The sequence below is a fragment of the Plutella xylostella genome, chromosome 23 (assembly GCF_932276165.1).
Source record: "Plutella xylostella chromosome 23, ilPluXylo3.1, whole genome shotgun sequence".
Taxonomy (NCBI): Eukaryota; Metazoa; Arthropoda; class Insecta; order Lepidoptera; family Plutellidae; genus Plutella; species Plutella xylostella.
The window spans coordinates 6,991,534-7,006,219 of NC_064003.1; positions in this window are offsets into that span (position 1 = coordinate 6,991,534).

Sequence of the window (14,686 nt, forward strand, 5' to 3'; positions counted from 1 at the left end):
AAAGTTTTTTTCCTAATGTTATTTTGGAGTAACGGTTAACTCTGAGTCTGAAGGTTCCTTTTAAAATCTATTTTTATACCTACATGATGTTGGAAAAGTGGTATACTAAGCCAAATATTGTTTAGAATGTACTAATCAACTTTAGAAAATTCGCGAAAAAAAACTTTTCCACAGAAACTTCGTAGGACGTTGAATCATTGTTGAGCACGTGTTAATTTACCTCGTCCTCCACATATTTTCCGATTAGTATACCTACAATTTTTACAACATCCTGAAGGGCTAGCACGGGGCGCAATTAAGACGTGCCAAAAGTTCTCCGTCGCGCTCGCTTATGAGGCTGCGCGATGTGAGTGAGCGCGATGCAAAACTTTTGTCACGTCTTAATTGCGCTCCGTGCTAGCCCTTCTGTATAGTCTACGCAAGACGCTTTGTTCCAACGAAGGGCATGAGTTATATAAGGTTTAAACTTAAAGGTGTGCCTCTAGATTCTGACCGCCATACCGCAACAACTTTGCTGGTAGCAGCTCAAGTTCTACCATTATAACTGCCCAGGGGTACGTATGTTACATTACCGGCTGGATCTAGTTAGGGATTACATTTCCCCGGCAGTGTAAGGCGTTTAATGAGAATATTGTATTTTGTATGGGTACTTAGGTATAGTTAACATCTTGCAAAACTTAGTATGTTGTATATGAGCAGAGTTGCAATCCTTTATATATACTGTATTTATGATAAAATCATTTTAAGAAACTCAAATAGAATTAGTAAAACAAAGTTATTTCATGGTCCGACATCGACTCGACGTGTTAGCGCTAAAACATAAAAGAACATGGATTTACAGAATCGGGACATTAGACACAGCATGACTGCATTCTAATCTCGGAAAAAGTTTACTAAATAGCAAATGAGATGCCTTCCGTTAACGGTATTGGTCGGTCTACAAATAATTCCAGCCGAGAATCCGGTGGAATGTTTCGAAAGATATCGAATACAAATAGTGAGAAATCGATACATTGATACAATGGCTGACAGTTTGATTCGATTCGACCCTTTGTCCGCAGATGTCGATGGACGAGGCGGCCGTGACGAAACACCGCCACGGGACCGAATTCAAAAATTACAACCCGTTTTCTAACCTATTTAATCGATCGCATTACGTTTCGAATGTCATCGGTTAGATTATCTTAGATGTAAAACATCGAGTGTTGTCTGATCCCGGACCAATATTTAAAAATGCACCTTAAGATGTCTCAAACATGAATGGTTAATCAGTCCAATGACCTTATTGACTATTACCAATTTTTATAGCCAATTTTATGTTATGTTTCCGCACGATGACTTCAAACTTGTCTCGATAAGATCTTAAATGTAGTAGCAGTAGCACTACAAAAAATATTATCTTGTAATATTTGTATTGGAACTCGACGAATGTAGAAGTCTTAATTAACTGAAAAGCAGACAAGATATCTAGCTACCGTCCGTAGTAAAGATATTTCATCAATCATGCCACTTGATTGATAACATTACGTGAATTACTGATAGACGATGTTAGTGAAGAATGTTGGTGCTACTATTTATTTAAATTTCATTTTACCACCTCCGTTTCGTTCGATACATCTATCATACGTTTAGAAAATATTTCAAGTAGGTAGGTATAATAACGTAGTATTTTATAATTAATTGGGTATAATGGTTACATTGCGATTTTCTTTCAAAAAACCGTAACGCAGACTCTAGCAGACCTTTATTTCTCTCTTCTAAATTTTATTGTATTAATGCAAACACGTTCTGTACCTATTGATCGGAACCATTAAAACAATAATCAGATTTATTCATTGTGACTGCGCAATGTCGATCACCGATACGTGCTAACGAAGCAACGGGTCTGGAGTGATTGAGAGTCATCACCAAAGAATGATGTCCTACTAGAAATACTACTATTAATCATATTTGGACGGTAGCCCATACATCAATGCGTTCGATTATCGTGATAACTCTTTAGTTAAGGCGTGGCAATAAAATATTATTGGACGCAATCGTGAGAGGAAATAGTTTTAATTAGACCCTACCAATAGAGGAATATGTTTTTATGTATTGAAACTTATAAAGTCATAATAATAATATATGTAAGTGAAGACGATGGGTGAAAGGCAATGCCAGTTTATTGAGACTTGTATTTAGTAGACGGATTAGGCGTGTAATAATTATATCAAATTTAGTAGTGGCATAAAAAACATCGGTACCTAAATGGAGACTTTATCTTATTTACGAGTACTATGGGATGTGTGCTATGAGATTTCACTTTAAACATGAATTAAAGAGATGTTAATCAGTAAAGCAATCAGGTTGCGATTACCTACTAAGAAAAAAATATAACGACTTCTCGGATTTATTACAGACTATTCGCGTTTTTATTGCGCCGATGTTTCTGTTCCTAAAATAAATAAATCAACACTAGTTCATTAGTGGTTTTTATCGTTAACCGACGCCAGGTAGGTACTGCAAGTAAGTTCTTCCTATGTTGAAATGAAATGAAATCGTTTATTTTTTTGACGTAGAATATTACAATTACTTGTCAAAAGTCATAATATTACCTCTACCACCATTTTGGACCGCAAACGGTAAATTAGGATCAAAATACTGATTTATTTGTATGTGACGCTCGATGGTACTTACGTCCATATTATACGTACGTAATGACTGTACACTTCGGAGATTACAGTCGTGCGTGAGCCTATTATGTATGTATGTAATGTTTCCATGGAAGAGGTAGAAACAATCATAGATTAAAAATGTCGTACATCATCAATGACAATTAAGTTTACGGTTCAACAGTAAAATATGGCCGCTGGTCTCAGACCACGGCTGCGCTTCGGCCGGACATCGATTCGTTACAAATTTGACCATTTAGCTACACCTCGTTGAGTCAAGGACTCCTCAACTCATTCCGAGTATAATAAAACGAAGAAAAAATGAAACAAATTAACCGATTGAACCTGTTCTTAAAGAGGACCCCTAAAGAGCGGCTTCAGTTAAGTTGAACTAATTTATACCCACCTGCATCATAAACTTTGTTTCCTACGGGGTGATACGGAATGTTTTATAAGGCTATATTAATTTATACTAAGGTATAAGAAATTGTATGTAGCCATTTAAAAAGATGTAACGGGTAAAGCAGTGTCGTGCAAAAGTGAGACTATGTCGCTTGTTTATTAGAACTCCCGCTGCGCTGGAATCGAGCGTCATTGAGCGTCAACTTGACTTTAAGTATATGTAACATTCGGTTTTATGGTCACCATTTGCGTGTTTTGGTTCTTTTTCGATTGATTTATTGACTAGAAACTGTTTCTTAAATAGATTCGATTGTAGGCAACAAACGGCGTGGTATTTAGCGCTGTATAGCGTATGTTATAAATAAATTAGTTTCTGTAGGCGCCCGTTATTAAAAGTCCTATTTGGTCGGCGGCGGCGGTATTTCTCGCGCTCACAATATTCCATTTCGCCTACCAGTGGGGGTTCGGACGTTCAATCGGTGGGACAATTAATCACAGAGGCGCAATGTCATCCGGCACCGGTCGAAACGAAAACATGCCCGACGAATTTATTGAACGCAACTCGATTCGTTCGTTTTTTAATTGTGTGAATTGGAGTCGGTTAAAAGGTTTGATGAGAGTGCAAATGCCGTTTTTACATACCTACTTACTAATTAAATTACTTACTTTAAATCACCATACAACGCTGTTGTAACATAATACAAAATCCTATTATCTAGTTTCTTTGAGTATATTTAACCAAGGATAACAATTCATCGACACACAGCGATAAATTACATAAATTAGACTTATTTTCAGTTTTTACTTGTGATAAGTTCTTAATGCCAAATCGGTGCAACGGCAACGGTAAGGTTCGCAACCATCACATAATCAAAGCCTTTCACTTAAGAACATCATCATTGGCCACGACATCTTGATCAGATGATAGTTGCAGCGTCAATCCATTCGATGGGAAGAGGTTTGTGCGCATCTTTTTCTATGGCTGTAGAGTCCGATTGCAGCTCGACACCTTCTGCCACAGAGATCGCAAGTGTAGCGTGAGTCTGCAGACGGTTCTTGAACTGCACGAAGTCTTTTCTGCCTCAAGCCATCGAGCCAGGCTTCGTCGTGGTGAGCTACTCCATCACACAGAAGGCCTCGCCATTCCGCTCTTGCGATGGCTGCCGTTTCCCAGGTGTTCGGGTTAATGCCAAAGGATAACATGTCACGTTTGCAGGAATCCTTAAAACGGAGCATCGGGCGACCTACTGGTCTTTTGGCGTCTGCGATTTGGCCCAGCATCACCGCGCGAGGAAGTCTATCTGGGTCCATACGTAAAACATGGCCCAGCCATCGCAACCTTCGTTGTTTCAGTGTAGCAGTGATACTACAGGTGCGAGTTATGTCGAGAACTCTTTCGTTGGACATCCGGTCTTTCCAAGTGACATCTAGTATTGCACGAAGGCATCGCATTTGAATATAAGAAAGAAACTTACTTTCAAAGTACTTAATTGAAATTATTATATTTTGGATAGGTAATATAGGTATACTAACATCCCTGCTACATACATACCAATGAATATTGAAATCATCTGTCTGCTTTGCCGTATATAAAATCTGTATCCATATAAAAATATGATCTTATTATTATACCCTGCCAAATTGATAATTGTATTATTAGATATTATTCATGGTCGCCCACAAATATTTGTGGTTCATTTGTTATGATACGAACAGCTAAGACCAAGTCGTGGTGTGAAACGAATTTCTTTATTAATACCTAATTCTTTTGAGAAAAAGTACCTAGCATATCAAATAATTTAATCAGTTATTGTATTTTTTGTGGTAGATTCTGAATCGGTGTATGCCAGAGTTCGTTTAGGTCTGAATAGAGCTCTCTGCTTCATCCCCACTAGCCACCTAATTGTATAGTTATTGTATTGTTACGATTTTTCACACATTGCTCGAAGAACTGATGGTCGGTGGAGTAGAAGAGTCCTCGAGTGAAGACCACGTACCGGCAAGCGCAGCGGCAGCGTTGGGCGGCCCCCCGCGAGATGGACGGACGATATAGTGAAGTCCGCGGGGAAGCACTGGATGCGGGCCGCCTCAGATCGGACAAGGTGGAAATCATTGGCGGAGGCCTATGTTCAGCAGTGGACGTGATGATGTTGATGAACGAATTTTTCATTTTCTCATTGAGATTGATTTTCATTAATCGTTGACTCATTGATGAATGTATTTCACAGTTACAAACCGCACTTGGGCCGTAGAACAATCATTTCTTCTAAATAGAAAAGCCTTCTAGGTTATAAACTTAAATTACATCGTATGCATGTATTGTTGTGAGTATACTCTTGATCGTATGTATGTACTACCACCACCACCATTCATAGTGGTAACTTAACATTAAGTTTATCGTGATTTATTGTTTTTTTTGTGTATATAGGTTTTCTTAATAAATAAAATGAACTTAAATTAATTAAACTTTCTAAATCACAGTCGTGCGGTTCCGTCACAGTCAAGTACCTACAATTCATATCGCCATCTTTACATTGTGTTTAGTTTACAAACCTTGACCAGCGCACATAAAAGCTCTCTACCGTATGAGCGCCGGGTCACACACGGGGAAACATGAGATCTACCTTCGTCGACTAATGAATAAGGAGAAGAGGCTTGTCAAATTAAATATGTCTTTTCATTTTATTTCCGCCTGTCACTCTTCACTCATTCTCTTTCATTCTCATGTAGGTACTTCACGCCTTAAATACAAAAAACCTCACATATATATTAGGTATAGGTAGGTATTAATAGTATTTACAAAAGGTATGATAAATTAAAAGTTTCATGAAGAGAAATACACAAGTTTTTTGTTTCGACAATCAAAAATCTAAATACCTGTATCACAATAACGCTTATAAAATAAAATCAAATTTTCGCTCTACAAGTATGTTCTAGGTATATTTTGTTAAATTTTTCTTGATTTTTATACATTTAATAAAATAAAAACAATAAAATAGTATTCCACTACTCTAAAGAAGTGGAAAACGATAAATTAGGACTATTTTAAATTTGAATCCTTTCTCCCAACCACTGTCCTCCAGCGCTGTACCTAATCAAAGGAGTAAAAGCAGAATTTATTGTGCGCAATGTTCCTTAGCAGCTTTATTGTGTAAAGTGGAGGGTTCTGACGGTAGTAATTATTCAGCTGTAGCATAAACCGCGTTGTTACGTAGAGATTTGTGGCTACGTAATAGAGCTGCTGCATATTGTTCCCTCGTGTCTGTCTAGGAACGTGTCTTTGTTGGATTCCGGTGCATTATTTTCTTATTTTTAAACAAAAAAAACATCAATATTGATATTCTGATACTTTTAAAATAAGAATCTTGAGATTGAGATACAAGGGGAGCACGGTCCTATTAGAACATAATGTAAGTTTGGATGATATAATATGTTTTTAAAAGTTTATTTTTGATTAGAGTCTGATATTTTTGTATTTCATATAAGTACCTATGATATAAAGTTTTTTAGGATGACCCCCTGAATCACCCCCTTTCGGTTTAGTATACGAATTTTGCAACACCCTGTAAATAATAAAGCAATAAACTTCTGTGTATAGTGACTCAACCATATTTTATCCAAGCAAATTAACAATACAAAACTCCATTGCAAGTTTTATCATCGAATATTAATAACAGAAATTATGAATGTTTATGTTCAGTACAAAATTTTGCTTCTTTGTTGCAAGAGAAAATTGAACAATAAATTTTACAACGGCGATGTGAATGGAAACTTCAATTAATGGTTACTTATTAAAGGCATTAAGTACTTAACGCCCGTTTTGTGCGCAAACAAATTTGCTTTTTGCCTGCCATTTAAATTACATTTGTCATATTAATTTGAACTGGTAGGTAAAAGATATTCGAATCTGCAATTAAAATGAAACAAAAAGCTTGCCAACAGAACGGTAATAGAAAAAGTTGCATTCTCTTGAAAAGGGTTAAAGTGGTGAGATTACAAGATAATAGTAACATAAAGAAATTCTACAAGAAAGTACAAAGAGTTTACAGTGGGCACTCTGAGTTTTCCATTTTGCCCGCTCAGCGGCGTTCACGTTTAATTTCCGTCCGTGAAATTATCAGGAAGAGCTAAGGCAGACTTTGAAAAGACGCGACAGTGCGGCCTCACCTTAACCAACAGTCAACTATAACTGAGAGACTGCGCTCTTAAAGTGTTACAAAACATCTTGGTAGTGTCGGCTACACGTTACCAGTGTATATTTATTTAGTTATTGGTAACTATTGCAATAAATACAATTGGGTTCATGATTACAAGGTATGTGTTTGGAAACGTATTATTTAGTGTATAATGTATAATATATCTTTGTGTAATTCTGGGTCCAGCCTCGATATAAAAAGAGAGTTTAAATAAACGGCTATTGTTTTAATAATTAAATAAGTTTTTTTTATATTTAGGTATTTATTACAAAAACATACACAATAAACATGCGCTGAAACCTTAAGTGCGACATGGTGAGATCGCTAAATATAAACCAGGTTAAGTATGCACAAGTTCTAAGCCGGTAATAGATTGAATTTAATATAATTTTCCAAAAGCCCACCTTAGCGTTTCTCATACTTTAGAAATATATAAAGTCGTGGCATCGATGTGAAAAATCACATGAAATCATCATAAAATCGGCTGGCTACAATTTCATATATTCTCCGGCTATAAAGCGTGAAAAAGCGCATCGCATCAGGAAGTGGGTTCGATTCAAATAAGCAATTTCAGCACTATCGTTACTTCTCACTTGCCATAATCCGCGGTTGGATCCAAACTTACCATGTGATCTATTCAGATTTGCACTCACGCGCGCTCGTGAGAAAAAAACAACGAATTGCGCTCAATTTGTTGCGATATCCTTATGGAGAAGTAATCCTCTTAGCTATGGCCCAAACACAAACTAATAGCGATTACATTTGGACGTCAATATAGGCATAGATTCACCCATAAATTGGTACCTATTTCACGGTCTACTCTTTTTCAGTATAAGTAGAATGTGTTGATTTTAGCAAGAGTAGATCATTTCTCGCTTCTATTTCTGATTTGTACCAAAACCTAACATATAAAGTTATGGTGAGATCGGTGAGCGTTCAGTACGAAACGAGCGGACATTACGAGCGCAACCTAATGACTATCTTGGAAAGAGCAAAAGTTTTTCGCTTTGCTCGCGTCCGACTTTGCCCGAGGTTTTATCTAAATAAGGCGATTATTGCAGGTGAAACTGCCTCGCTGATTTTTATTGGATGAGTGTTGTGATAGTTAGTTCAGCTTAAGCACGATATATGTACGTGTCTGTACCTTATTCAGAATATCCAATAATTGCGACCCGTATAACTTCCATGATAAGCTTATAGATGACACTACGCCATAGGATAAATGGGGGTGACATGAGACGGGAGCTGTGTGGTCTGTCCATTAACGCACGGGTGAAAGAATTCGCGACCCGATCACTTTGTAAAGGGGCTAGAGTTATCCGAACATAAAGCCGCGTTTATAATGCTGGTAAGACGAGACTTAATGGTAGACAATGCTGCTCCCTTATTGCATAGGCTTTAAATTGTGTCGCGGTTTCAATGCAATGTGCCAGCGACGTTAAATTATTACTGCTGTGCAACGCTACACCGACCGTACAGCAGCTATGTCGGTTGCTACACGTGTGCACTAGGCTTAAGCACTATTTATAGGAGCATATATGTAGATACTGTCGGTTAATGGGCTTAAACTAAGCGTGTTATTAGGAGTAATATTGGCACTGTAGAGCGCAACTGATGTTTCATATTATTAAATCAGTTTATTAGTCATGATTAATTTCACTTGATCTTTTATCGACCCGCCTGTCAAGTGTAGAGATAATGAAAAAAACTATGATACTTATGCACCGTACTACATATTTATTAGCTTTGTGTACCCAAAATTATAAAACCCAATTTTTTGTCCAATCAATTTAATTTTAATCCGTTAGGTATCTACTCTGTCACTGACAGACACACGTTAAACTTATAACAATCCTCTTTTACTTTTACTCGGGTAAAAAACATAAGCTGGGTTTAGATTGAATGCTTATTAGAATTACAGTTTAAACTACATTGCGAATGTAATCAAGCGTCAAAGTTTACACACATTTGGATGTTTGTGTTAACATGTTATTTTTGCCTATCATACCTCATTATCATTATTCACAGTATTATTATTGTTATTCCTCATAATAACACCTTCTCATTGGTATTCGGCATTTGAAATCTGAAATACACTTATAATAATAACTAAAACAATTAACAAAATATGGCTGTAACATATTAAAGTAAAATACTCTTCGAGTCGTAAGCCAATGACCCCTGATAGCTACTTGTAAGGTAAAGCTCATTACTGAAATCGAAGCAATTCAAAGTGAATCCATTCGCCAGTCAAAAAGATTGATGTCGAACAATACAATCGCTCGCATCGAGCCGCAGACGAGCCAAACATTCGATTTTCGAGAACTCTTAATTACGAAATTAACGTGTTTTCGACGACGGTACAGTCGGGATCAAAATAATTATGTGTACTTACATATTTGTATTGTTGTACCTACATAACAACAACATAACATTCATTAACGGGTTGGTTTTCCTGTACCTCCTGCAGGTATAAAATGCTTTTAGCATGAAGTCCACCTTCTTAAACTTTCATATTATATTTTGTTCAATAATGAACAAACCTTTAAAAAACGTCGAATCAAAATTAGTACTTACATGGAAATTCGTATAAATACAGTTGAAATATTTTCGTTACTTTGGATGCACTACTTTTAAATGCTTTTTCATTGGTCGCATCGCATCGCATGAGTTGCCCCTTGATACCCAGAGTGATCACTTGTAATTACTTATGCAATTTGTGGTTTCAGTTACAAAGTGGCCTCATCGTCGTAAAGTTAAGTTATTAACTACGCTACTCTTTGGATTGTCAAAGAAAAGAGTATATCTATGAAATAAAATATTTTCTTTCTTTCTTTCTATCTATCTATTTCATTGGTGGTTGTTAAAGTTTGTTTGAAATAACCTAATCCGCTAGATACAAGATGTTGCAAGAGTGGTATAGTAAGCCGTAGTAGAAAGAGGTTGTCACAATTATTTGTTCTGAACTCATTTTTTTCTGCATCTGTAGAGTGGTCAACAAGTGAATCTAAGCTCACGGGCAATGAAAACGTTCCACTCACAAAATTTCAACACCAAACAAACCAATTTTTTTCTAACTTTTAATTTAAGACTTGAACAAAATATTCCAGTTTTTTCCTGGTAATATAATAATGTTGCAGAAGAATTAAGCTAGCTTTTCCGTTTAGGAGTAATTGGGTACTTTTCTCAGTGGAACCTTTTTATAGCCATTTCAAACTTTCCATTGTGAGTCGACGACGATTGGTTATGAGGGGAGACAGTTTGGTGTACCTACTGCTTTCATAAAGGAAAATATTGGTACGTACTACGTAGGTATATTAATGTAATTATTAAAAGTAATTATGTTTTTAAAATAAAAACCAATATTGCTATAAATTAAATAGTGCCTCTACAATGCGGTAAAAGTCCTAATAACCTAAGACTAGGAAATAAAAGAAACTTTGGCAGGTTTTTGTTGTAAACTTTTATGTACCTATTATAAAATGTTTTTGGAAAATAAACGAAATAATAATAATAATAAACTTTTCTCTTTCCCCGGTACCCTCAATTTTATTAGAATTTTATTCTGTAACCCGGACAAATTACGCTCCATTCTACCGTCTTCGCAATTCGTTACGGGAAGGCGAGAATGAAGGTGAAAAAGAGCAACAAATCGCGACACTTTGACAAAATAATTTAAATTAATTGTAACTTCGTATTAACATTAGCAGCGCTAAAACAAGGAAACCGAGTAACAAATTCAAGTTGACATTTCAATTACATTCTTGCGCAACTATTGTTCTCGGCGGCTGCTACATAAACAGTATTTTATATAGATTCGGCACAATACATTTCTGTAATTAAGCCGGGGCCTGCAGTGGCCGAATAAAGGTTCCGAGCATAAAACGCTCAAGTCCTTTCGGCGAACGGCGTCGTAACTCTCGTAATTAAGTCGAATTAAAAATAAAGAAAAAATTAAGTCGAAGGAAAACGTAGCTGAACAGTTTGTTGATTAAATGCCATTTCGCGGGACCCCATCAATAACAACACTGTTTAATTAAACACTTTTATTCCCGCCTGAATGGCCGGGACGCTAGACTTTTAATTCACGCTTTATTTCCTTTTATACTCTTTAATTTTTTCTTAATAGAGTTGCCTCCATCTTTGTGTCGCTAAGCAACGAATTAAAACAATGAGGTCGTCCCCATATTTACTTAGCGGGCTTGAATAGGCCTCATTTGGAAAATGTAACTAATTTTCGAAGCTTGAATATATAATGTTTTTGTTCTAAAAGCTATTTAATTTAAATTGACGTGATTAATTTGCCCGTGTTCAAGTTTTGGTTCCTCCCCGGAGCTAAAATCAATCCAACGATAAAGATGATACACGCAGAATGATATAGTTAAATCATTATATTTTTGGAAATATTGGGCTTCTAACCAACAATATGGTATTAAAGGTGTTCTTTAATACGATGCTGAAGCCGATTAAATTACAGACACAAAAATATAAATGACCCTTAACGAAGTGAATTTGTAATCATTTCCATATAAAACGGAAGCAAAACGGGAAGAAATTTGTTTTATTTTGACCGAGTTAGCCTTTGGGGTCGAAAAGTGGTTCCCGGTCTAGAATAAATTAGCATTGAGCGTATTTAAATACAAATTTTCGTTAGTACAAAGATAATCATAAAATTACTTCGGTCATTCAGATAAAAGCATTCGGAGTTTTTAACTTATTTTATTGTTATTGACATCAAAAAGATAAAGTACGTATAAACCTTGTAGCTGTATAGTGTTTTCATATAGCATATATTTCATATAGTTTTCTTCGTTGATAAAATGGAATAATGAAATGCTGTTGGATCGATAAGAATTCTACATTAAGTATGGGAGTTTAAAGACGATTGAGAATGTCATCAACGTAGATAGGATAAACATTTGTGATATAAGAGTAATTCTCCTATTAGTTCCCAAGTGTTACTGTCGTGGGAGTTCCTGGTTGGTAATTTAGTAGTAATGATGATTGTCATCATCTCATCACCTTGTTCATTTATCAATTTGATTGATTCAGTCCTATTTAGTAACTTACTTCCTTTATTTCTTTGATCAGATACGAGTTTGTTTTACTAATAATAGCTTATGTTTCTGTAGTTTTAATTTATTATAAGAAATTTTATGAGAGGATCAAATTTGTTGCATAAAATTTTTGACCCAAGCATTTACAGCTTATTTTCATCAAAGTCTACGTGAATTCTAAAAACTAGCAAGTCTCAAATACGATTGCACGAAAAGACGCTTCAGAGCGCGAACTTTCTGAAGTGCATACCTAAGTACCGACTGAAGATATGTAAAAGAGTAAATAGTTCAAGCGTACTTCGCACGTAATCATATTTTATTAATGCGTTTCACGAAGACAGTTTCGTAATCAAAATGAAAATTTTGTAGCCGAAATATAATTAAGTATTGCTTTTAGCATTAAGTCCTCCTGATTACACATTATTAGGCACTTTTGTATTTTTTTAAACATACATGATGTATTAAGATAATACCAAGACTGTGACGATGAAATGTTACGTTCATGAATTCTAGTGGGCCTGTGGTTTGTATAGTTATTACAGTTTTTATCAAGCAACATTCATTATGTTTAAAAATGCATAAACTAAAGAATTGGCTTTAGACTTAGAATAAATCACCAAAACTGAACTGTAGTGGACAAGTGGACATGGCGGTATGGAATCTATTTATTCTGCAATAGGCTGCTGCTGCCTACATACAACTTGTTTATCCTAATGTAACATTAGATTTTGAATCATAAGTGATAACACAAGGACAAAACCACCTCTTGTATATCTTGATAAAAAGCACAAACTATAATAAATGCTACAAATTCCACGTGCTTGATTCTACGTGCGGTGTTGTTACGTATAGCGTGCAATTTGGCAGCAGCAAGTTTTGCTGCTCGAATATGGATGGAATATCTTTGAACCTCTGCAAATCTGACAAATATTATATTATTTACTTTTACTTAGTCATAATAATTAGCAGACATAAATATTCATTGCATATCTTCGATGAAAGTAGTCTTCTTCATGGCATATCAATGAACAATTGAGAGACTTTATTTATAGGAACAAACCTTTGAATGAAGTCGCTAAAAAAGTATCCATTTTATAGTAAAGCTAACAATATCTGAAAATTAAATGCTCATTGTGTCTATTTAGTTATTTACTAAGAGCATGTCGAATACAATGACCTCGGAAGGTCCCTAATAAAATTCCTCCATGTTTACTTTTTTATAAAGTTAACTGGTAACTTGATATCCTAAAGTCCACAAAACAAATGACGCCCTATCCGTCATACTCTTACACTTGTATTTTGACGTTCATATCGTGTCGATAGTTTTTACGGCACTCTAATTTGTTACCACGAGGCATGTGGAGTATGCAGGTTACATGCTCAGGTCTGGCACGGTACAAAGTGACCTTTACTGGTATCGAGTTATGTGAAATTATGTCGAAGCGAATACGTGTGGCTCAAGAAAATCACTGACTGTGAAGTATGCACTAGGTAGTTGTAGTTAGCATTATAAGATCATGCATATCTCTATGCGAGGTAAAGTACAAGTAAAGAAATGCAGTGTATAGTATCGTCGTAATATATTAGTTTTGACCTTTCAATTGTTTATTAAAAAACTTTTAACTTATGAGCTGGTTTTATAAGCATAAATACTTGTAATTGTGTTACATTAAATGCTAATCGTAACCTTGTCCTAAACTGACTGTGTATACCTAAATCTGTCTATGTACTGATATGTTTTGGTGGGCCTACAATTGTGTTTACTGTCTAGCGGCATTTGTTATTCCTAATTTGAATTTCTCATATTACAAACACGAGTAGGTTTAGCTGTAATGTACTGTCTGCCTACATTCGTCCGCACAGTTGACGGACATGTGACATGATACGTTAACTTACCAGTAGTGCTAGCACGGGGCGCAAGACCCGTACGTCGAGACGTGACAAAAGTATTGCGTTGCATTCGCTCTAGAAGCCGCGCTATATGTTTCCTCACAATGTTTCCCTTCGCCATGAATGAGTAGGTAAATGATAATGCTAAACTAATTTGATTTATATGACCTCCTTTGAGCCCAAAAATATTCGTCTGAGTGTAGCTACTCCTTATTTTATTCACCTAATTTCATTCCCTAATATTATCTCGCGGCGGAGTTAAGAGTAACTCAGAAATGGAATTAAACATACACGTAATTTCAACAAACTCATTTGAGTTATAAAACTTGAAGATTACCTTTCTTGGTGGGTAATAATTTTAACAAGCTACGATACTTTCTCTTAATTACATTCTTTCATAAGTACATCTTAGTCCCATAGAGGTAAACGTACATGGAATAATAGCACTTTAGTCACATAAATATAATATCCTACAAAACGTAGGTACCAG